The 24,811-nt window shown below is 41.4% G+C and overlaps 1 protein-coding gene across 1 annotated transcript in view; it reads right to left on the reverse strand.

The window, feature by feature from the left end:
* Positions 1-24,811, reverse strand: part of LOC130134278 (potassium voltage-gated channel subfamily KQT member 2-like) — a 267,264-nt gene that overhangs the window by 103,307 nt on the left and 139,146 nt on the right. The gene's annotated exons all lie outside the window — the stretch shown is intronic.

A 24,811-nucleotide genomic window follows, 5' to 3' on the forward strand; every position in this document is an offset into this window, starting at 1 on the left:
CCACCAGCAGCAATTCTGACCTCGGGGAGATACGGCAGCTTCTCACCCTCATAGCAGCTAAACTCACCAGCTAAGTGGCACAATGAGAGAGAAAAAATAATACATACACTACCGTTCAAAAGTTTGGGATCACCCAAACAATTTCGTGTTTTCCATGAAAAGTCACACTTATTCACCACCATATGTTGTGAAATGAATAGAAAATAGAGTCAAGACATTGACAAGGTTAGAAATAATGATTTGTATTTGAAATAAGATTTTTTTTACATCAAACTTTGCTTTCGTCAAAGAATCCTCCATTTGCAGCAATTACAGCATTGCAGACCTTTGGCATTCTAGCTGTTAATTTGTTGAGGTAATCTGGAGAAATTGCACCCCACGCTTCCAGAAGCAGCTCCCACAAGTTGGATTGGTTGGATGGGCACTTCTTTGAGCAGATTGAGTTTCTGGAGCATCACATTTGTGGGGTCAATTAAACGCTCAAAATGGCCAGAAAAAGAGAACTTTCATCTGAAACTCGACAGTCTATTCTTGTTCTTAGAAATGAAGGCTATTCCATGCGAGAAATTGCTAAGAAATTGAAGATTTCCTACACCGGTGTGTACTACTCCCTTCAGAGGACAGCACAAACAGGCTCTAACAGGTACTATTTAATGAAGATGCCAGTTGGGGACCTGTGAGGCGTCTGTTTCTCAAACTAGAGACTCTAATGTACTTATCTTCTTGCTCAGTTGTGCAACGCGGCCTCCCACTTCTTTTTCTACTCTGGTTAGAGCCTGTTTGTGCTGTCCTCTGAAGGGAGTAGTACACACCGGTGTAGGAAATCTTCAATTTCTTAGCAATTTCTCGCATGGAATATAGCCTTCATTTCTAAGAACAAGAATAGACTGTCGAGTTTCAGATGAAAGTTCTCTTTTTCTGGCCATTTTGAGCGTTTAATTGACCCCACAAATGTGATGCTCCAGAAACTCAATCTGCTCAAAGAAGTGCCCATCCAACCAATCCAACTTGTGGGAGCTGCTTCTGGAAGCGTGGGGTGCAATTTCTCCAGATTACCTCAACAAATTAACAGCTAGAATGCCAAAGGTCTGCAATGCTGTAATTGCTGCAAATGGAGGATTCTTTGACGAAAGCAAAGTTTGATGTAAAAAAAATCTTATTTCAAATACAAATAATTATTTCTAACCTTGTCAATGTCTTGACTCTATTTTCTATTCATTTCACAACATATGGTGGTGAATAAGTGTGACTTTTCATGGAAAACACAAAATTGTTTGGGTGATCCCAAACTTTTGAACGGTAGTGTAGTATTATTATATATCATATAATAAATGATGTATAACATGTAATATGCATATGTATGTACGTATGTATGCATTTATGTATGTAAGTACGTATGTATATATACAGTGGTGTGAAAAAGTGTTTGCCCCCTTCCTGATTTCTTATTTTTTTTGCATGTTTGTCACACTTAAATGTTTCAGATCATCAAACTAATTTAAATATTAGACAAAGATAACACAAGTAAACACAAAATGCAGTTTTTAAATGAAGGTTTTTATTATTAAGGGGGAAAAAAATCCAAAGCTACATGGTCCTGTGTGAAAAAGTGATTGCCCCCTAAACCTAATAACTGGTTGGGCCACCCTTAGCAGCAACAACTGCAATCAAGCGTTTGCGATAACTGGCAATGAGTCTTTTACAGCGCTGTGGAGGAATTTTGGCCCACTCATCTTTGCAGAATTGTTGTAATTCAGCCACATTGGAGGGTTTTCGAGCATGAACCGCCTTTTTAAGGTCATGCCACAGCATCTCAATCAGATTCAGGTCAGGACTTTGACTAGGCCACTCCAAAGTCTTCATTTTGTTTTTCTTAAGCCATTCAGAGGTGGACTTGCTGGTGTGTTTTGGATCATTGTCCTGCTGCAGAACCCAAGTGTGCTTCAGCTTGAGGTCACGAACAGATGGCCGGACATTCTCCTTCAGGAATTTTTGGTAGACAGCAGAATTCATGGTTCCATTTACCACAGCAAATCTTCCAGGTCCTGAAGCAGCAAAACAGCCCCAGACCATCACACTACCACCACCATATTTTACTGTTGGTATGATGTTCCTTTTCTGAAATGTTGTGTTACTTTTACGCCAGATGTAATGGGACACACACCTTCCAAAAAGTTCAACTTTTGTCTCGTCAGTCCACAGAGTATTTTCCCAAAAGTCTTGGGGATCATCAAGATGTTTTCTGGCAAAACTGAGATGAGCCTTTATGTTCTTTTTGCTCAGCAGTGGTTTTCGTCTTGGAACTCTGCCATGCAGGCCATTTTTGCCCAGTCTCTTTCTTATGGTGGAGTCATGGACACTGACCTTAACAAAGGCAAGTGAGGCCTGCAGTTCTTTGGATGTTGTTGTGGGGTCTTTTGTGACCTCTTGGATGAGTCGTCGCTGCGCTCTTGGGGTAAATTGGTCGGCCGGCCACTCCTGGGAAGGTTCACCACTGTTCCATGTTTTCGCCATTTGTGGATAATGGCTCTCACTGTGGTTCGCTGGAGTCCCAAAGCTTTAGAAATGGCTTTATAACCTTTTCCAGACTGATAGATTTCAGTTACTTTGTTTCTCATTTGTTCCTGAATTTCTTTGGATCGCAGCATGATGTCTAGCTTTTGAGGATCTTTTGGTCTACTTCACTTTGTCAGGCAGGTCCTATTTAAGTGATTTCTTGATTGAGAAGAGGTGTGGCAGTAATCAGGCCTGGGTATGGCTAGAGAAATTGAACTCAGCTTTCCAAAGATGTGATAAACCACACTTAATTTATGTTTTAACAGGGGGGGGCAATCACTTTTTCACACAGGACCATGTAGGTTTGGATTTTTCTTTTCCCTTAATAATAAAAACCTTCATGAAGAAACTGCATTTTGTGTTTACTTGTGTTATCTTTGTCTAACATTTAAATTTGTTTGATGATCTGAAACATTTAAGTGTGACAAACATGCAAAAAAATAAGAAATCAGGAAGGGGGCAAACACTTTTTCACACCACTGTATATATATGTGTGTGTGTGTGCGTGTGTGTATGTGTGTAGGAATATGTATGTATGTGTATGTGTGTATGAATATGTATGTATGTATGTATGTATGTATGTATGTATGTATGTATGTATGTATGTATGTATGTATGTATGTATGTGTATGTATATATAATAATCCATATATATATATATATATATATATATATATATATATATATATATATATATATATATATACACATCAACAGTACTTTATTTTAATTGTTTAACATTATGAACTGCAATTTGATATACTGAAAATATAAATGTTCTGTAAATAATTTGTTTATATGGTTGGAAACAGAAAAGATCTGTGCTGTTAATTCAGTTGCATTAGTTGAAATTCTTATAGATAACGTCACTAACAGTCTCAATGTGGAATATCCAGGGCCCAAGTTCATCTTTGTTTGGTTTAAAAAGTAAAACCCTGGAAAGCCAACAAAACATTAAAAATATAGACATAATTATTCTTGAAGAAACCTGGTGTAGATCAGATGCAGTTACCCGTCGCCCCTCAGGGTACCGCGAAATTATAATTTCTTCTGTAAAAAATCCCACAAATAACAAGGGAAGAGACTCAGGGGGTATCACGATTTGATATAAATCTGATATGGAAAAATACATCTTACCAGTAAAAAAAAGAAACTACCCATGTCTGGCTTAGAATTAAGAAGGACATAATTGACTCCAGCCAAGATACCTATCTATGTGCCCTACACATCCCCCCCTCTGAGACTCCCTACTTCAATGAGGAGATCTTTCCCTGTCTCCACAATGAAATCAACCACTTCCAGGCCCAGGGGAAGGTGTTGATGTGTGGAGACCTAAATGCAAGAACAGGCCATATGCCTGACTCTACTACAGACAAGGGTAACAGTCACATATTTGGTCACAATTATCTCACAAATATAGTTCACTACCCAAGAAAATGCTTTGACACGCAGGTCAACAGAAAGGGGAAATGCCTAATAAATGCCTTATCTCTGTCAGAGTCTGGGTGTGTACATTGTTAATGGTAGAATGAGAGGGGACTCTCTTGGACAGTACACCTACAGGTCACCTCTAATAGATCTCTGTCAGAGTCTGGGTCTGTACATTGTTAATGGTAGAATGAGAGAGGACTCTCTTGGACAGTACACCTACAGGTCACCTCTAATAGATCTCTGTCAGAGTCTGGGTGTGTACATTGTTAATGGCAGAATGAGAGGGGACTGTCTTGGACAGTACACCTACAGGTCACCTCTAATAGATCTCTCTCAGAGTCTGGGTGTGTACATTGTTAATGGCAGAATGAGAGGGGACTCTCTTGGACAGTACATCTACAGCAACATCCAGCCCACAGCCAGCAGCATCTGTCCCACCACCAGCCACATCTGGCCCAACACCAGCAACATCTGACCCAACACCAGCGACATCTGGCCCAACACCAGCAACATCTGTCCCAACACCAGCAACATCTGTCCCACCACCAGCCACATCTGGCCCAACACCAGCAACAACACCAGCAACATCTGACCCAACACCAGCAACATCTAACCCAACACCAGCGATATCTGACCCAACACCAGCCACATCTGACCCAACACCAGCCACATCTGGCCCAACACCAGCCACATCTGGCCCAACACCAGCGACATCTGGCCCACCACCAGCAACATCTGACCCAACACCAGCAACATCTGACCCAACACCAGCCACATCTGGCCCACCACCAGCCACATCTGGCCCAACACCAGCAACATCTGACCCAACACCAGCCACATCTGGCCCAACACCAGCGACATCTGGCCCAACACAAGCAACATCTGTCCCACCAGCAGCAGCATCTGGCCCACCTGAGACTGTGCCATCTAACGTTACCTCAGACTTTCCAAAAGTGTGGCGTGCAAGCCAAAGGAAGGAGTGGCAGGAGAGGTAACCATGGATTTTTTTCAACGAGGGTTGCATCGGATGTTTAACATGTAAAGATGCAAAAATACTACTTGGACCAGAGAGAGGGGTTCACTTATACAGCGAGTGGGGGAAAGGAAGTGTGCATAGTGACAGTGCAAAAGTAATGCGCAACATAATGTATGAACACAAGGACAGTGTCTCGTACAAACAAGCCGAAGAAATGGCCAAACAGAGAAAAAGGGACGTGGTGCCGAACATTATTGTTGAGGCTAGTGCACACCACTTTGATGAGACAGAAGCAGCATTCAGAACCGCTTACTGTATTACAAAAGAACGACTGTCATTCACGAAGATGGGCCACTTAATAGAACTGCAAGAACAAAACAGCTCTGAAATGGGAGACGTACATAGATCAGACGACTCGTGTGCCGAGATTACAACCCACTTAGCCAGCGAAATGAAACGCATAATAATATCCAATCTGGAAAACGCAAACTCGCCGACTAGCATCTCAGTAGATGAAAGCTCCGTGCATGGGATCCCTGACCTCATCATCTTCCTTAGGTCTGACATCAGTGGCAACGGTGATTCAGAAAATATCTTCTTGGACTTGGTTGAGCTAAAACAGGGCACGGGTGCTGCATCACAGTCTACGTGATGCTGGGTTGGACGATGAGTGGTTGCAAAGCATTTAATTAGTATCACAACAGATGGGGCTTCCGTTCTAACCGGAAACGTGTCTGGACTTATTGCCCAACTTAAAACCGATTTCCCAATGTTCAGGCAGTGCATTGTTTGGCACACCGGCTCGAACCAGCCGTCCACGATTCACTTAAAGAAGTTATGGGAACCAACTATTCTGACATTTTTATTTCCAAGTTATATGCCATCTACCATCAAGCCCCCCAAAATACCAGACCCCCGAAAGAAGCTGCGCTGGCGCTGGAAACGAGACTCACAGATAGGCAACATCTTCACGATACGCTGGGTTGCCAGTAGCTTGAAAACTGTCACGGCTGTGTGGCAAGACTTTCCTGCTCTGGCGAAACAGCTGAGGGAAGCTAGTGAGGATGCCGGGGGGTGGCAGTTCAGTGGCCTTCATAATCAGCTTGTACACAAAGGCTTTGTTGCTGATCTTGCATGTATGAAGGACTGGAACAACAAAACCCCAAAGTAAACTCCAGGGCTGTGTGTGTGGCTCTAAATAGACAATACACCATGGCAGAACATGTGACCACCTGACTGATAACACACTGAGAAAAACCTTGACAATGTACACACTCAGTGAGCACAGCCTGGCCATGGAGACAGACCCACACACGTTATTAATGCTTTGGCAATATGAGAATGTTGTCGTGCCAATAAAGCACATTTGAATTGGATTGAATTGAATTGAGAGAGAGACAGAGAGCGAGAGAGAGGGAGGGAGGGAGAGAGAGAGAGACCAGGAGAGCGAGAGAGACCAGGACAGAGACAGAGCTATATCGACATTAGTGAGTTAGCAGTGTTGCTGGAACAATCTGCAGCTCCTGGCCTCACCCTAAACAACACAGAAGTTAAATTCTTGCTCTATGCAGATGCTGCTCTCACCCACAGAACAGGGTCTACAGCAGCATCTGGATCTGCTAGAGAAATACTGTCAGAACTGGGCCCTGACAGTAAACTTAAAAAAGACAAAAATTATGATCTTCCAGAAGAAGCCCAGGTGTCAGGAAAGTAGACACCTATTTACTCTAGGTAACACCGCCCTAGAGCACACGTTAAACTATGATGACCTGGGACTGAGGGTCAGTGCCTCGGGAAGCTTTGGTCTGGCAGTGAATGCACTTAAAGAGAAAGCCCGAAGAGCTTTCTATGCAATAAAAAGAAAATTCTATATAACAGCCCTGTGATGGCCTGGCGGGGCCCTGTGTTGGCCTGTCCAGGGTTTCTCCCCACCTGCCCCCCAATGACTGCTGGAATAGGCTCCTGCATCCCCGCGACCTTGAGAGCAGGATAAGCGGTTAAGATAATGGATGGATGGATCTATATAACAGACATCCCAATTAAAATCTGGTCCAAAATCTTTGACAGTGTCCTCCTGCCCATTGCAGTACATGGAAGTGAAATATGGGGTCCACTCAGTCAGCAAGATTACACTAGATGGGGCAAACATACAACAGAAACCCTGTGTAATGTATTGGGACTTATGTTAATGTGCATGCTCTCTGGTTAGTCTTTGATGGGGGGCTCTCGCGAGACGAGACCAGGAAGTAAAGTTAAGTATGAGCCGAACTGGAAGAAACGCAGATGTATCCTGATGGCTGAGTATCCTAAATTTGCTAAGTTCTAAGTAAAGAGTTCATTACAACCAATGTCTCTCTCGTCTCTAAGTCGAATCTTACACTGGCGACGAAGCGGATCCGAACTCCAACAGTTCTGAACAGTTGATTGATGGAAATCAGCAACCTCCGATATTCTACTACAGTTTCGAGGAATCTGTGAGTAGCCTAACGACATCACCATGACCACGCTGGGTCGCACAGAAGAGTTTGATGAAGGCTCCGGCACTGCCATTGAGGAGTATATTGAGAGACTGGAATGTTTTTTCCTGGCAAATGAAGTAGATGGGGAGGAGAAGAAACGCGCTATTTTGCTTAGTGTCTGTGGGGCTGCAACATATTCTACACTACGTTCGGTGGTCGCTCCCGTCCTTCCTCTGGCCGTCACCTATGAAAACTTAGTATCGGCCTTGAAGCGCCACTACAGTCATTCTCCATCACAAATTGTTCAGCGTTTTCAGTTTCACAATTGCAAACAAAAGCAAGGCCAAGGAATCTCCAGCTACATTGCTGAACTCCGTAAACTCTCAGTGCATTGCGCTTTTGGTGACCAACTGGAAGCCATGCTGCGTGACAGAATTGTCTGTGGGGTGCTAGATGAAGCGCTGCAGCGCCACCTGCTGGCTGAAAAGGAACTCGCATTCAAAGCAGCAGAGGAGAAAGCCCTTGCAGCGGAAACAGCCACGTTAAATGTGCAAATACTACAACCAAACCAGCTGGGACCACCACAGCCAGCAGAAGTTCATCAGACTGCACAAAGTCAAACCGTTTTGAAAGTGAAACAAACAGTAGCAGAAGGTGGTGCAAAGCCATGTTTTCGTTGTGGAGGCACACACAACCAATAACATTGCAAATTTACCTCTGCTGTATGCCACTATTGCAAAAAAAGGGGGCACATTTCTCGTGTTTGTTTTAAAAAGAGCAGGGATGTTGCATCAGCGGATTCTTCTGACACAGTTCCTCAAGCCGAACAACACACACACACTGTTAGGCAACAAGAAGAGGAATATGACATTTACACCATGGGCAGGCAGCTGTATGCTCACGTAAAAAAGCCATATCAAGCCACTGTGATCCTGAATAACAAAACACATGTAATGGAGGTGGACTCTGGAACCGCATGCTCCTTGATCAGTGAGGGCAGTTACAACACCTTGTGGCCTGACCAGCCACCTTTACTGCGCAAGGACAGTAGTGTGCTTAGACAATGGTCACAAGTAGAACTACAAGTTAATAGGAAGATTTTTGTGGATGTGCAGTATCAAGGCAATCACAAGACCTTGCCACTGATTATTGTTCGAGGTCAGGGGGCAAGTCTACTGGGCAGGGTCTGGTTTGAGGCACTGGGCATTTCTGTAATGGGGGTGCGCCGAGTATGCTTACAATCTGTGGAGTCTATCTTAATGGAATATGCAGAAGTCTTCCAGGACCTCGGGGCTTCACGAACCCCTTCAATTGCTATTGATATTAATACGACAGCGTCACCCAAGTTTTTTAAAGCACGTTCGGTGCCCTTTGCCCTTCGACCAAAGCTAGACGAGGAGCTTGACAAGCTAGTAGCTCAGGGTATTTTTGAACCCGTGAGACACTCAAGGTGGGCCACACCCATCGTACCAGTAGTTAAGAAGGATGGCATCTTAAGAATTTGCGGTGACTATTGCTGCACTGTGAATACAGTTGTGAAACCTGATGTATACCCCATTCCTATGGTGGCTGAACTGTTTTCCAGACTGGCAGGGGGGGTGCTTTTCAGTAAACTGGACCTCAAACAAGCTTACCAGCAGCTGGTGCTGGACGACGAGGCTGCAGAGCTTCTCACTATAAACACCCATCGCGGGCTGTTTCGGGCCCGCCGCCTGCAGTTTGGAGTATCGACAGCTGTGTCCATATTTCAGCGTTTCATGGATACACTCCTCGCCGGTATACCAGGCGTGCAACCGTACCTGGATGATGTCTTAATAGCGGGAAAGACTGTTGACCAGCACAATCACCGTCTTCGTGCAGTGCTGGAACGATTCGCAGAAGCAGGATTGCGGCTACAGAAGGAGAAGAGTGTGTTTGCTGCTGACCAAGTTGAATTTTTAGGTTTTCGTGTGGACAAGGATGGCGTGCGGCCGACTATGGAGAAAGTTGAGGCTATTCAGAAGGCGCCTTCACCCCGGAACAAAACGGAGCTTCAGTCATTCCTAGGCCTACTCAATTTTTACAGCTGTTTTTTGCCAAACAAGGCTACCATCTTAGAACCGCTGTACCGCCTCCTGGATCAGTCTGCACCCTGGCAGTGGACTGACACACATAAAAAAGCTTACACTGCTGCAAAACAACTGCTTCAGGCTGATGGCGTGCTCACGCACTATGACGAAACAAAGCCATTAGCCGTTGTTTGTGACGCTTCGCCTTATGGCTTGGGGGCGCTGCTCTTCCATATGGAGTCTGATGGCCGGGAGGCTCCCATCGTCTTTGCCTCGAGGACACTATCCTCCACTGAAAGAAATTATGCTCAAATAGATAAGGAGGCCTTGGCGGTCAATTTTGCAGTTAAAAAATTCCACAGTACCTTGCTGGTCACCACTTTGTGGTTTTTACTGACCACAAACCTCTTTTGGGCCTGCTACACCACTCAAAGCTCATGCCACCTGTCCTGTCCCCACACATGCTGGAGTGTTCTTCTTGGGGCCTACGATTACGAATTGTGCTACCGCCCTGGCAAACAGCTAGCAAATGCTGATGCCCTCAGTCGCTTACCACTGCCCGCTGGTATGCGTGAGACCCCTCCACCCATGGAGGTGCTCTTACTGGAAATGGCGCCTGAAGCCCCACTGAATGCAAAACACATTGCCGCCCTTACTCGGAAGGATCCAGTTCTGTCTCGGGTGCTGCGCTGGGTCCTGCATGGCTGGCCAGTGGATACACCCGACAACCATTTCAAGCCGTTTTTCACCCGGCGCCATGAACTGTCCGCACACAAGGACTGCCTATTATGGGGGAGTCGTGTAGTTATTCCTAACCTGGCGAGGGAGGAGGTACTAGCCATGCTGCATGATGCACACCCAGGCATTGTGCATATGAAGGGCCTGGGAAGGAGTTATGCCTGGTGGCCAGGTATGGATTTAGCAATAGAACAGACAGTAAAATCCTGTGAAACCTGTCAGAGAACTCGTCATGCACCACCAACAGCACAGCTGCACCCTTGGGAGTGGACAACTAAGAAATGGTCCCGGCTACACATTGACTTTGCTGGTCCATTCCAGGGGAAGACATTTCTCATAATTGTGGACTCACACTCTAAGTGGTTAGAGGTTGCCATGGTGAGTTCAATGTCCTCCTCTGCAGCGATCAGCACAATGAGGCTCCTCTTTGCAACTCACGGGTTACCAGATGTCATTGTTTCTGACAACGGTGCAGCCTTCACATCGGAAGAATTCAAAGAGTTTGCCACACGGAATGGCATCAGAGCAGTGACTACGGCCCCTTACCATCCTCGTTCAAATGGCCAAGCAGAACGTATGGTCCAGACAACCAAGCAGGCCCTATCTAGGATCACTATCAGTGACTGGCAGACACGCCTGGCTAGGTTTCTTCTGTCACAGCATGTGACTCCCAATTCAGCAACAGGAAAGAGCCCTGCCGAGCTTCTCATGAACCGGCGTCTTTCCATGGCCTTTGATCGCCTTCATCCTGACTATGAAAATGAGATGCACCTCAAGCAGGAAGTGAGTGCAGAAAAGCTGCAAGGCCCAAACAGATGTTTTAGGCCACAGGACACTGTGTACATGAGGAGCTACACTGGGGGACCCAAATGGGTCCCTGTTGTGATAGCCGATCCTACTGGCCCAGTTTCATATAGAGTGCAGACTCCTGATGGGCAAATGCATCGACGCCACGTGGATCAGATGCATGGTAGAGCGACTACATGCACGGATGTGGTCGCTGGAGAATCCATTGTTCCTGGTGAGCAGTCACCTGAAGATGGGCCGCTTGAGTCTACCTCGTTGGAAACGCCACGACCAGAGACCAGCGGGTCTGTTGAAGATCCCTCTGGTCCTGTGTCCATTCCTGTGCCCACTACCCCTCTACAGCGTCCGGCAAGAGACCGGCACCCTCCACGCCACTTGGCGGATTTTGTTGACTGGGGGAAAGGGGTGTAATGTATTGGGACTTATGTTAATGCGCATGCTCTCTGGTTAGTCTTTGATGGGGGGCTCTCGCGAGACGAGACCAGGAAGTAATGTTAAGTATGAGCCGAGATGAAGTATGAGATGAAAAAATGAAGTACTTCCTGCCCTGTCCTGTTCTCCACTCTGTTCTTCCTACTACTGTAGATGAAAAAATGAAGTACTTCCTGCCCTCTCCTGTTCTCCACTCTGTTCTTCCTACTACTGTCGATGAAAAAATGAAGTACTTCCTGCCCTGTCCTCCACTCTGTTCTTCCTACTACTGCAGATGAAAAAATGAAGTACTTCCTGCCCTGTCCTGTTCTCCACTCTGTTCTTCCTACTACTGTTGATGAAAAAATTGAAGTACTTCCTGCCCTGTCCTGTTCTCCACTCTCTTCTTCCTACTACTGTAGATGAAAAAATGAAGTACTTCCTGTCCTGTCCTGTTCTCCACTCTCTTCTTCCTACTACTGTAAATGAAAAAATGAAGTACTTCCTGCCCTCTCCTGTTCTCCACTCTGTTCTTCCTACTACTGTCGATGAAAAAATGAAGTACTTCCTGCCCTGTCCTCCACTCTGTTCTTCCTACTACTGCAGATGAAAAAATGAAGTACTTCCTGCCCTGTCCTGTTCTCCACTCTGTTCTTCCTACTACTGTTGATGAAAAAATTGAAGTACTTCCTGCCCTGTCCTGTTCTCCACTCTCTTCTTCCTACTACTGTAGATGAAAAAATGAAGTACTTCCTGTCCTGTCCTGTTCTCCACTCTCTTCTTCCTACTACTGTAGATGAAAAAATGAAGTACTGCCTGCCCTGTCCTGTTCTCCACTCTGTTCTTCCTACTACTGTTGATAAAAAAATTAAGTAGTTCCTGCCCTGTCCTGTTCTCCACTCTCTTCTTCCTACTACTGTAGATGAAAAAATGAAGTACTTCCTGCCCTGTCCTGTTCTCCACTCTCTTCTTCCTACTACTGTTGATGAAAAAATTGAGTAGTTCCTGCCCTGTCCTGTTCTCCACACTGCTCTTCCTACGACTGTCGATGAAAAAATGAAGTACTTCCTGCCCTGTCCTGTTCTCCACTCTGTTCTTCCTACTACTGTCGATGAAAAAATGAAGTACATCCTGCCCTGTCCTCCACTTTGTTCTTCCTACTACTGCAAATGAAAAAATGAAGTACTTCCTGCCCTGTCCTGTTGTCCACTCTGTTCTTCCTACTACTGTCGATGAAAAAATGAAGTACTTCCTGCCCTGTCCTGTTCGCCACTCTGTTCTTCCTGTTACTGTAGATGAAAACAGGAGGTACTTCCTGTCCTGTCCTGTTCTCCACTCTGTTCTTCCTACTACTGTAGATGAAAACAGGAAGTACTTCCTGCCCTGTCCTGTTCTCCACTCTGTTCTTCTTACTACTGTAGATGAAAACAGGAAGTACTTACTGCCCTGTTCGGTTCTCCACTCTGTTCCTCCTGCTACTGTAGATGAAAACAGGAAGTATTTCCTGCCCTGTCTTGTTCTCCACTCTGTTCTTCCCGCTACTGTAGATGAAAACAGGAAGTACTTCCTGCCCTGTCCTGTTCTCCACTCTGTTCTTCCTGTTACTGTAGATGAAAACAGGAGGTACTTCCTGTCCTGTCCTGTCCTCCACTCTGTTCTTTCTGCTACTATAGATGAAAACAGGAAGTATTTCCTGCCCTGTCCTGTTCTCCACTTAAGTAGTTGCCACTTGGAGACGTCACATTTTTTTGTAGCCAACTCCCAGAATGAAGACAGTCTTAGACCACCTCTCACCAAACCATCTAAAACATTCTTCAGTGCAAAAAGGACATTCACGTGATCACAGAGATAAAACTATTCACTGCAATGGCACCATGGAGAATCCTCTATTGTAAATCATCAGTCCTTTTCTTTAGAGGTGGTTTATATAAAACCCTCCATCCTGGTTTCACCCAACTGCCTGCATCTAGTTCTTGTCTCCACACTGTGTCAACAGAGAGAGAGACAAAGAGAGACTTAAATACAAGCCCAACAAGTGCATTGCACTTTAAAGCTTTGAAAACCCAAGAACTGAACCCCGAAAAGAGTCCCTCGAAGCAGCCGGTTCTGAGACTCACTAATACTTTAATAAACACTAAGACCAACCTACCTAAGGCCAGCACTGCATTCCAAACAAACATTACGATTAATCAGCTGTAAAACAAACAAACATTACGATTAATCAGCTGTAAAACAAACAAACATGAGGATAAATCAGACTATAAAACAAACAAACATGAGGATAAAACAGATTATAAAACAAACAAACATGAGGATAAATCAGCTATAAAAAACAAACACGAGGATAAATCAGACGATAAAACAAACAAACATTACGATTAATCAGCTATAAAACAAACAAACATGAGGATAAATCAGACTATAAAACAAACATGAGGATAAATCACACTATAAAACAAACCAACATGAGGATAAATCACACTATAAAACAAACCAACATGAGGATAAATCACACTATAAAACAAACCAACATGAGGATAAATCAGACTATAAAACAAACAAAAATGAGGATAAATCTGACAATAAAACAAACCAACATGAGGATAAATCAGCTATGAAACAAACCAACATGAGGATAAATCAGACTACAAAACAAACAAATATGATGATAAATCAGCTATAAAACAAACCAACATGAGGATAAATCAGACTTTAAAACAAACCAACATGAGGATAAATCAGACTATAAAAAAAACCAACATGAGGATAGATCAGCTATGAAACAAACAAACAAGAGGATAAATCAGACTATAAAACACACAAACATGAGGATAAATCAGACTATAAATCAAACAAACATGAGGATAAATCAGCTATGAAACAAACACACATGAGGATGAATCAGACTTTAAAACAAACAAACATGAGGATAAATCAGACTATAGAACAAACAAACATGAGGATAAATCGGCTATAAAACAAACAAACTTGAGGATAAATCAGCTATAAAACAAACTAACATGAGGATAAATCAGACTATAAAACAAACCAACATGAGGATAAATCAGCTATAAAACAAACCAACATGAGGATAAATCAGCTATAAAACAAACCATGAGTATAAATCAGACTATAAAACAAACAAACATGAGGATAAATCAGCTATGAAACAAACAAACATGATGATAAATCAGCTATAAAACAAACCAACATGAGGATAAATCAGACTATAAAACAAACAAACTTGAGGATAAATCAGACTATAAAACAAACAAACATGAAGACAAATCAGCTATAAAACAAACAAACATGAGGATAAATCAGACTATAAAATAAACCAACATGAGGATAAATCAGCTATAAAACAAACAAACCAACATGAGGATAAATCAGCTATAAAACAAACAAATATGAGGATAAATCTGCTATGAAACAAACAAACATGAGGATAAATCAGCTATGAAACAAACCAACATGAGGATAAATCAGACTATAAAACAAGCAAAGATGAGGATAAATCAGACTATAAAACAAACATACATGAGGATAAATCAGACTATAAAACAAACCAACATGAGGATAAATCAGACTATAAAACAAACAAACATGAGGATAAATCAGCTATAAAACAAACAAACATGAGGATAAATCAGACTATAAAACAAGCAAAGAAGAGGATAAATCAGACTATAAAACAAACCAACATGAGGATAAATCAGACTATAAAATAAACCAACATGAGGATAAATCAGACTATGAAACAAACAAACATGAGGATAAATCAGACTTTAAAACAAACCAACATGAGGATAAATCAGACTATAAAACAAGCCAACATCAGGATAAATCAGCTATAAAACAAACAAAACATGATGATAAATCAGACTATAAAACAAACAAACGTGAGGATAAATCAGCTATAAAACAAACCAACATGAGGATAAATCAGACAATAAAACAAACAAACATGAGGATAAATCAGACTATAAAACAAACCAACATGAGGATAAATAAGCTATAAAACAAACCAACATGAGGATAAATCAGCTATAAAAAAAAACCAACATGAGGATAAATCAGACAATAAAACAAACCAACATGAGGATAAATCAGCTATGAAACAAACAAACATGAGGATGAATCAGACTATAGAACAAACAAACATGAGGATAAATCGGCTATAAAACATTCAAAATTGAGGATAAATCAGCTATAAAACAAACTAACATGAGGATAAATCAGACTATAAAACAAACAAACATGAGGATAAATCTGCTATGAAACAAACCAACATGAGGATAAATCAGCTATAAAACAAACAAACATGAGGATAAATCAGACTGTAAAACAAACCAACATGAGGATAAATCAGATTATAAAACAAACCAACATGAGGATAAATCAGACTACAAAACAAACCAACATGAGGATAAATCAGACTATAAAACAAACAGACATGAGGATAAATCAGCTATAAAACAAACTAACATGAGGATAAATCAGACTATAAAACAAACAAACATGAGGATAAATCTGCTATGAAACAAACCAACATGAGGATAAATCTGACTATAAAACACACAAACATGAGGATAAATCAGACTATAAATCAAACAAACATGAGGATAAATCAGCTATGAAACAAACAAACATGAGGATGAATCAGACTTTAAAACAAACAAACATGAGGATAAATCAGACTATAGAACAAACAAACATGAGGATAAATCGGCTATAAAACAAACAAACTTGAGGATAAATCAGCTATAAAACAAACTAACATGAGGATAAATCAGACTATAAAACAAACCAACATGAGGATAAATCAGCTATAAAACAAACCAACATGAGGATAAATCAGCTATAAAACAAACCATGAGTATAAATCAGACTATAAAACAAACAAACATGAGGATAAATCAGCTATGAAACAAACAAACATGATGATAAATCAGCTATAAAACAAACCAACATGAGGATAAATCAGACTATAAAACAAACAAACTTGAGGATAAATCAGACTATAAAACAAACAAACATGAAGACAAATCAGCTATAAAACAAACAAACATGAGGATAAATCAGACTATAAAATAAACCAACATGAGGATAAATCAGCTATAAAACAAACAAACCAACATGAGGATAAATCAGCTATAAAACAAACCAACATGAGGATAAATCAGACTATAAAACAAACCAACATGAGGATAAATCAGCTATAAAACAAACAAATATGAGGATAAATCTGCTATGAAACAAACAAACATGAGGATAAATCAGCTATGAAACAAACCAACATGAGGATAAATCAGACTATAAAACAAGCAAAGATGAGGATAAATCAGACTATAAAACAAACATACATGAGGATAAATCAGACTATAAAACAAACCAACATGAGGATAAATCAGAGTATAAAACAAACAAACATGAGGATAAATCAGCTATAAAACAAACAAACATGAGGATAAATCAGACTATAAAACAAGCAAAGAAGAGGATAAATCAGACTATAAAACAAACCAACATGAGGATAAATCAGACTATAAAATAAACCAACATGAGGATAAATCAGACTATGAAACAAACAAACATGAGGATAAATCAGACTTTAAAACAAACCAACATGAGGATAAATCAGCTATAAAACAAGCCAACATCAGGATAAATCAGCTATAAAACAAACAAAACATGATGATAAATCAGACTATAAAACAAACAAACGTGAGGATAAATCAGCTATAAAACAAACCAACATGAGGATAAATCAGACAATAAAACAAACAAACATGAGGATAAATCAGACTATAAAACAAACCAACATGAGGATAAATAAGCTATAAAACAAACCAACATGAGGATAAATCAGCTATAAAAAAAAACCAACATGAGGATAAATCAGACAATAAAACAAACCAACATGAGGATAAATCAGCTATGAAACAAACAAACATGAGGATGAATCAGACTATAGAACAAACAAACATGAGGATAAATCGGCTATAAAACAAACAAACTTGAGGATAAATCAGCTATAAAACAAACTAACATGAGGATAAATCAGACTATAAAACAAACAAACATGAGGATAAATCTGCTATGAAACAAACCAACATGAGGATAAATCAGCTATAAAACAAACAAACATGAGGATAAATCAGACTGTAAAACAAACCAAAATGAGGATAAATCAGATTATAAAACAAACCAACATGAGGATAAATCAGACTACAAAACAAACCAACATGAGGATAAATCAGACTATAAAACAAACAGACATGAGGATAAATCAGCTATAAAACAAACTAACATGAGGATAAATCAGACTATAAAACAAACCAACATGAGGATAAATCAGCTATAAAACAAACCAACATGAGGATAAATCAGCTATAAAACAAACCATGAGTATAAATCAGACTATAAAACAAACAAACATGAGGATAAATCAGCTATGAAACAAACAAACATGATGATAAATCAGCTATAAAACAAACCAACATGAGGATAAATCAGACTATAAAACAAACAAACTTGAGGATAAATCAGACTATAAAACAAACAAACATGAAGACAAATCAGCTATAAAACAAACAAACATGAGGATAAATCAGACTATAAAATAAACCAACATGAGGATAAATCAGCTATAAAACAAACAAACCAACATGAGGATAAATCAGCTATAAAACAAACCAACATGAGGATAAATCAGACTATAAAACAAACCAACATGAGGATAAATCAGCTATAAAACAAACAAATATGAGGATAAATCTGCTATGAAACAAACAAACATGAGGATAAATCAGCTATGAAACAAACCAACATGAGGATAAATCAGACTATAAAACAAGCAAAGATGAGGATAAATCAGACTATAAAACAAACATACATGAGGATAAATCAGACTATAAAACAAACCAACATGAGGATAAATCAGACTATAAAACAAACAAACATGAGGATAAATCAGCTATAAAACAAACAAACATGAGGATAAATCAGACTATAAAACAAGCAAAGAAGAGGATAAATCAGACTATAAAACAAACCAACATGAGGATAAATCAGACTATAAAATAAACCAACATGAGGATAAATCAGACTATGAAACAAACAAACATGAGGATAAATCAGACTTTAAAACAAACCAACATGAGGATAAATCAGACTATAAAACAAGCCAACATCAGGATAAATCAGCTATAAAACAAACAAAACATGATGATAAATCAGACTATAAAACAAACAAACGTGAGGATAAATCAGCTATAAAACAAACCAACATGAGGATAAATCAGACAATAAAACAAACAAACATGAGGATAAATCAGACTATAAAACAAACCAACATGAGGATAAATAAGCTATAAAACAAACCAACATGAGGATAAATCAGCTATAAAAAAAACCAACATGAGGATAAATCAGACAATAAAACAAACCAACATGAGGATAAATCAGCTATGAAACAAACAAACATGAGGATGAATCAGACTATAGAACAAACAAACATGAGGATAAATCGGCTATAAAACAAACAAACTTGAGGATAAATCAGCTATAAAACAAACTAACATGAGGATAAATCAGACTATAAAACAAACAAACATGAGGATAAATCTGCTATGAAACAAACCAACATGAGGATAAATCAGCTATAAAACAAACCAACATGAGGATAAATCAGACTGTAAAACAAACCAACATGAGGATAAATCAGATTATAAAACAAACCAACATGAGGATAAATCAGACTACAAAACAAACCAACATGAGGATAAATCAGACTATAAAACAAACAGACATGAGGATAAATCAGCTATAAAACAAACTAACATGAGGATAAATCAGACTATAAAACAAACAAACATGAGGATAAATCTGCTATGAAACAAACCAACATGAGGATAAATCTGACTATAAAACAAACCAACATGAGGATAAATCAGATTATAAAACAAACAAACATGAGGATAAATCAGACTATAAAACAAACAAACTTGAGGATAAATCAGCTATAAAACAAACAAACATGAGGATAAATCAGCTATAAAACAAACCAACATGAGGATAAATCAGCTATAAAACAAACCAACATGAGGATAAATCAGACTATAAAGCAAACCAACATGAGGATAAATCAGCAATAAAACAAAGCAAGAACAATTATTTGAAACTGTGGAATGCTGAAATCAAAACTCAAAATAGACCTCTGTCAGAGTCTGGGTGTGTAAATTGTTAATGGTAGAATGAGAGGGGGCTCTGTCGGACAGTACACCTACAGGTCACCTCTAATAGACCTCTGTCAGAGCCTGGGTGTGTACATTGTTAATGGTAGAATGAGAGGGGACTCTCTTGGACAGTACACCTACAGGTCACCTCTAATAGATCTCTGTCAGAGTATAGGTGTGTACATTGTTAATGGTAGAATGAGAGGGGACCCTCTTGGACAGCACACCTACAGGTCACCTCTAATAAATCTCTGTCAGAGTCTGGGTCTGTACATTGTTAATGGTAGAATGAGAGGGGACTCTCTTGGACAGTACACCTACAGGTCACCTCTAATAGATCTCTGTCAGAGTCTGGGTCTGTACATTGTTTATGGTAGAATGAGAGGGGACCCTTTTGGACAGTATACCTACAGGTCACCTCTAATAGATCTCTGTCAGAGTCTGGGTGTGTACATCATTAATGGTAGAATCAGAGGGGACTCTCTTGGACAGTACACCTACAGTTCACCTCTAACAGATCTCTGTCAGAGTCTCTTAGCTTGCTGCCACCACGACCCGACCACGGAGAAGTGGCAGATGATGAGATGAGATGAAATTAGATAATTATAACTATATTTGCAAGCACATATACAGTGGCTTCAGAAGGTATTGAGACCCCTTCACTTTTTGCACACTTTGTGCTGGAGATTTAATTTTAAATGGATAAAATTGCTATTTTTGCCATCAATCTAAACACAGTAATCCATAATGATGAAGTGAAGATGGTTTTAGATTATTTTTGCGAATTTATTAAAAATCAAAAGTTGAAATCTCATTGATATTAGTATTCAGGCCCGTAATTCTGTATTTTGTAGAAGCCCCTTTGGCAGCAATTACATCTTCGAGTCTTCTTGAGTAAGTCTCTACAAGCTTTACACACCCAGATTTGCACAGTTTATCTCATTCTTCCTGGCAGATCCAATTTGACCGAGCTCGAGAGGTCAAGATCCATCAGATTGGATGGAACACATTTGAACTGCCATCTTCAGAATCAGAATCAGAATACTCTATTCATCCCCGAGGGATTTTTTTTCATGCTCTCAGTCCTTTAAATGCTGTTTGGCAAACTCCAAGCAGGCTGTCATATGCCTCTCACTCAAGAGCGGCTTCCGTCTAGCCACTCTACCATAAAGACCTAATTGATGGAGTGCTGCTGAGATGGTTGTCCTTCTGGCAGGTTCTCCCATCTCTGCAGAAAACTTCCATAGCTCTGTAAGGGTGACCGTTAGTTTCTTGATGCCACTGTGCTCTTAGTCACCACCATGACCAAGGCTCTTCTTGCCCAGTTACTTCAGTTTGAATGGACAGCCAACTCTAGAAGAGTCCTGGTGGTTCCAACTTCTTCCATTTCACAATTATTGATGCCACTGTGCTCTTGGAAATACTCAAAGCTTTAAAAACGATGGAGTGCCTCTGTAGCTAAATGGTTAAAGCACATACCACATGTTACAATGTTACAATGTCATTTAGCAGATGATTTTTATCCAAAGCGACATGCACCTGATAACTACTACAACACAAGCAAGGATCTAGTCAGGAGACAACAATGCAAGTACGTGCGAAAAAACTAGGTTCAAGTCCGACAGGACATATACACTCACCGGCCACTTTATTAGGCACACCTGTCCAACTGCTTGTTAACGCAAATTTCTAATCAGCCAATCACATGGCAGCAACTCAATGCATTTAGGCATGTAGACATGGTCAAGACGATCTGCTGCAGTTCAAACCGAGCATCAGAATGGGGAAGAAAGGTGATTTAAGTGACTTTGAACGTGGCATGGTTGTTGGTGCCAGACGGGCTGGTCTGAGTATTTCAGAAACTGCTGATCTACTGGGATTTTCACGCACAACCATCTCTAGGGTTTACAGAGAATGGCCCGAAAAAGAGAAAATATCCAGTGAGCGGCAGTTCTGTGGGCGAAAATGCCTTGTTGATGCCAGAGGTCAGAGGAGAATGGCCAGACTGGTTCGAGCTGATAGAAAGGCAACAGTAACTCAAATAACCACTCATTACAACCGAGGTATGCAGAAGAGCATCTCTGAACGCACAACACGTCGAACCTTGAGGCAGATGGGCTACAGCAGCAGAAGACCACACCGGGTGCCACTCCTGTCAGCTAAGAACAGGAAACTGAGGCTACAGTTCGCACAGGCTCACCAAAATTGGACAATAGAAGATTGGAAAAACGTTGCCTGGTCTGATGAGTCTCGATTTCTGCTGCAACATTCGGATGGTAGGGTCAGAATTTGGCGTCAACAACATGAAAGCATGGATCCATCCTGCCTTGTATCAACGGTTCAGGCTGGTGGTGGTGGTGTAATGGTGTGGGGCATATTTTCTTGGCACTTTGGGCCACTTAGTACCAATTGAGCATTGTGTCAATGCCACAGCCTACCTGAGTATTGTTGCTGACCATGTCCATCCCTTTATGACCACAGTGTTCCCATCTTCTGATGGCTACTTCCAGCAGGATAACGTGCCATGTCATAAAGCTCTAATCATCTCAGACTGGTTTCTTGAACATGACAATGAGTTCACTGTACTCAAATGGCCTCCACAGTTACCAGATCTCAATCCAATAGAGCACCTTTGGGATGTGGTGGACTGGGAGATTCGTATCATAGATGTGCAGCCCTCAAATCTGCAGCAACTGCGTGATGCTATCATGTCAATATGGAGCAAACTCTCTGAGGAATGTTTCCAGTACCTTGTTGAATCTATGCCACGAAGGATTAAGGCAGTTCTGAAAGCAAAAGGGGGTCCAACCCGGTAATAGCAAGGTGTACCTAATAAAGTGGCCAGTGAGTGTAGGTATCAACAGGCAGCGCACAAAGGCAATGCATAGGGTCCATAGAAGCATTTTTGGGGGGTTCTTTTTTTTGGGGGGGGGGAGTTGTTGTGTTTTTTGTTTTTGTTTTTTTTATTTTTATTAATACCATCAGCTGTGGAGGTATTCGTGAAAGAGCTGGGTCTTTAGATTCTTCTTAAAGATGGAGAGGGACTCAGCGGATTGAATGGAGTTTGGTAACTCGTTCCACCACCAGGGAACTACAGAAGAGAGGAGTCTGGCTAGTGACTTAGGTTGGATGGTATCAGGTCCAGCGGACAGGTAGAGGGATGAGAGTCCAACAGAAGCTTGGAGACTTCCTCCTCAGTCAGGGGGGAGAATGAGGTGAGTGAGGCACTGTTAGCTGGAAGCGGCAGACAGAGTTGTTCAGGCTCAGAGAAGTGGTTACTGATGGGAGAACTGATTGGAGAATCTTGGTAGAACTCTGGTCACTCCTGACATGTTCACTTCATATACGAGGTGAACATGTCAGGAGTGAGCAGAGTGGACGTCGGAGGGGGAGGTGGATTGAGGAGTGAGTTAAAAGAAGAACAAAAAACAAATTTCAAGCATCAGTGGTGCCATGGATCTTGTTTTGATAGTAAGAGGTCTGTTTTTAAGATGGAGGAGAATGATGCTAGATGACACTGATAGTCACTGAGGTCAGTGGACTCTGGTTTTATGCCATTTTCTCTCTGCCGCTCTCAGCCCTGCCCTTTGCTCTCTGATGACCTCAGTGAGCCATGGACTTGGGGGGGGGGGGGATTACAAGCAGGTTTGGATGCTAACAGGCAGAGATTCTTAAGAGAGGAGGCTAGTGGGAACAGAGTATGCCTGTAGTCTCGTTGACAGGGAGTGATGATAATTCATTATGAGGGGGCATTATGAGGAAGCCAAGACCTCGTTGGAGAGCTGGGCTGGCGTAAGGGACCGGTCAGTTTCTGTCTCAATGAATTTACCAAGCACTGTTCTGCCGACGGGATTATAGAGTATAAATTATTGACTATTGCAAACTGTTCTCTTTTCTCACATGTCTTTTATCTCTTTCTGAATGACATCTTCTCCTTTCTCTTCTTCTTCTGTTTGTGTGAATGGTGTGATGCGAGTCTCTCCTGTGTGCATGTGTAGTCTGTCCACCTGTCAGGTCTACATGGTGATGGTGGTCGCGTGGCTCAGGTCCTGGGCTTTTCCGGTGGCATCTGGACACTGCTTGGCATCCTCCTCATCACATTCTTCATATAGTTTATAATTCCATTATAATTCTGCTATCCTCTTTCAATGCTGTGTTCTGTAAATTGTGTAAACACAACCTCCATTGCACGTCTGTGCATCTTGGGAGATCCCTCTGTTGCTCTCCCTGAGGTTTCTTCCTATTTTTTCTCCCTGCTGAAGGTCTTTTTTTTTTATAAGTGAGTTGTTCTTGATCAGATATGAGGGTCTAAGGACTAAGGTCCGGCTATTGTGTTGCTGTAAAGCCCCCTGAGGCACATTTGTAATTTGTGATAATGGGCTATACAAATAAAATTGACTTCAGTTGGGGACGTTGTCAGCTCGGTGGTCCAGCGTCCTGATGACTCCTAGTTTGTGCTGCAGTGGACGATGAGAGTCAAACCTTCAGTACTGATCAGTATGTGCTGGTTTATGGTAAACATCAACAATCAAATGTCCCCCATCACCAATTGCAATTTCACAGTGTAAGAAGACTAACCTGTCATGTTCCACATCCTCCTGGTGAACTTGATGTGGTGTCCACAGACTTAATGTCGTCGGTGAAATGTGCTACATCCTGAGATTCAATTTTAACCCAGGTGTCTTCCACAAATTTGAACCAATGGCTAGGTGGTGTCCCTGGATAGGACATCAGAGCCTCTTTTCCACTTCCTCCATATGCAAGTTGTCCACTACAGGTGAGACTGGGGAACTCATAGCACACCCACGCCTCTGCCTATAGTACTGCCCCCTGTATGTGAAGTATGTGGATTGAAGACACAGCTTCAGGAGCAGACACACTTGGTCAGTGTTAAGGGTGGCCCTATTGCTAAGGGTGGGGTCATTTTGTAATTTCATACGGACTACCTCCACTGCTTCATCAACAGGAACACACGTGAAGACAGACTTAACATCATAAGAGACCATTGTTTCATCCTCTCCATAATGATGTCCCTCACCTTGTCCACAACATCCATAGTGTTCTGAATGTGATGCTCCTTACTGCCTACCAACGGCTTAAGAACAGATGCCAGAAACTTAGAGATGTTATAGGTCACTGAGTTAA

The sequence above is a fragment of the Lampris incognitus genome, chromosome 2 (assembly GCF_029633865.1).
Source record: "Lampris incognitus isolate fLamInc1 chromosome 2, fLamInc1.hap2, whole genome shotgun sequence".
In the NCBI taxonomy this organism is placed as follows: domain Eukaryota; kingdom Metazoa; phylum Chordata; class Actinopteri; order Lampriformes; family Lampridae; genus Lampris; species Lampris incognitus.